We start from the raw sequence: 2,160 nt of genomic DNA, 5'->3' as shown, positions 1-2,160 counted from the left end.
CCCAGGGGGTCCAGATAACCCTAACTTGCAGTGGGGTATTCTTCTCCTGTAATTCTCTCTACTTCTGTCTGGACCACCAGCCTGTTTCCACTGCCTGAGCAGTCCTCACTAGATGTTTGCAACACAGATGATGGTGCATGTATCATACAGCCACCCTTGACTTTAGTGACAGCACCATATCTAACATGGCTCCTTCCTGGGTCCAGATACTAGAGGGAGTCTTTACTATCAGCTCTAACCAACAAAACTTCTGATTTTTTTTTTTGAAAATTTCTTTCTCATGTGTGATCTGTTTTTTCCTCATCTCCTCACTTGGCCTTTTCTTCTTCTTACCATATGTGAATGTCTCAAATGTAACCTATTTCAATAATCTATATTTAATTCCTTGTGATTTACATATCCTTCCACACAGAATGCCCACTCTAGGGAGCAGCTTGATTTCTCGAGTGCATAAAGGACACGAGTGCACAGTACAATAGTGCATTCCTGGACCAAGCTCAAAGCATCACTCCGTAGACCCTAGTTTGAGGGGTGTTTCTCAGATTACCTCCCTGATGTTAGAAAGCTTGTGTTATGTCTCATGATCTCCTAGACTATGTTGTGCCAGGCATAATGTGCACAGCTGAAAAGGTACATAGCTCAGGATGGACATTACTATAGATATTTCTTCACAACACTACCATGGTACATTTACACAATTTTAACCATATATACTTGATGAACATCATTTAGTGATGATTGTGGTTCAAGACTGGAGCTAGCAGAATGACCAGACTGTGATTTCTCCTGGCCACTATCTGTTTGAAGATTAGTTCTTCTCATTATTGCATGAAATTGTGTCCCTTTCTTTGAAGCATACTATCAGAAAAGGGTCTGATACAGAAATTTACCATCAGAAAACAATTTTCCAACAGTTTCAAGGCAATGAACAACCCATCCATGAGTTCTTGACTATTACTGCAAATTCATGGCACCTGCACACTCCAGTTTTTATGACTGCATTTTCCTCAGCTACACTGACCTTAAATTCATCTAATGGCCTGGAGACACACGTAATTAAAACATGTCATTTATTGAGAGTTAGAAAACTTGGATGGTGTAGGATTCAAATGTTTAAATTAAAGCAAATTCTGTTTGTCACAGATAAGTGATAGAATGCAGTTTTTGGTTTTAAATTTCACATTTGTTGTTGAGACAAGGCAATTTTAAAACCTACCTCCTCTTATTTGTACCACAGATTGAACCCAGGGCACTTAGTCATTAAACTATATCACCAGCCATTTGTATATTGGGGAAAAATATTGCTAAGTTACTGAACTTTGGCCTTGCAATCCTCTGACTCCTGAGCCAATGGGATTGCAGGCATTCAGCTACATCTAAAACAATTTTTAAGTTATTTTTACATGCTAATATAGATCAATTTAAGCCTATACTGTAAAAATATTTATATAATATTTAACATAAAAAATAAATTCATAAGAATTGGCATATGACATTTATATATAGATCTCACCAAAAATAACTAAGGGCTAGTGATTAAATGTGAACCCTAAAATATTTGGGGAGTACCAGGGATTAAACTCATGGGCACTCAACCATTGAGCCACATCCTCACTCCTATTTTGTATTTTATTTAGAGAAAGCATCTCACTAAGTTGCTCAGGGCCTTGCTGTTGCTGGATTTGAACTCGGTATCCTCCTGTCTTAGCCTTACAAAGCACTGGGATTATAGTCTACAATTTTTAAATTTATATTCTTTTTTCTGGATTTACCATGGGAGACTGTCTTTTTCTAGTGATTTTCATATTTCACAAATCCTGTATGTTTGCACTCATATGTTGAAGCTGAGAAAGTTGATCACAAAAAACCACAAAAGAGAACAGTTTTTTATATCTGTTATAAGAGACAGTTGGCAAGGAGTACCAAAAAGCAGTTTAGAGGGAAAAGTAACTCTTAGGTTTTATAGCACTTAGTTTGAACTGTATAAGTAATTATTAGACTGTGAACATTCTAAAAAGAGTTCACACATTTCAAACATCAAAATGATATTTTAGAAGGTAGAAATTGCACTAATTTGAACACTACATATATTCAATTAAAATGTTGAATTTTATATGTAGATACCAATTAAAAATTAAACAATAATTAACACTTCAAGTC

The sequence above is a fragment of the Ictidomys tridecemlineatus genome, unplaced genomic scaffold (genome assembly GCF_052094955.1).
Source record: "Ictidomys tridecemlineatus isolate mIctTri1 unplaced genomic scaffold, mIctTri1.hap1 Scaffold_1393, whole genome shotgun sequence".
NCBI lineage: Eukaryota > Metazoa > Chordata > Mammalia > Rodentia > Sciuridae > Ictidomys > Ictidomys tridecemlineatus.
The sequence above is the reverse complement of the archived record's forward strand: the minus strand, read 5'-3'. Positions refer to the sequence as shown.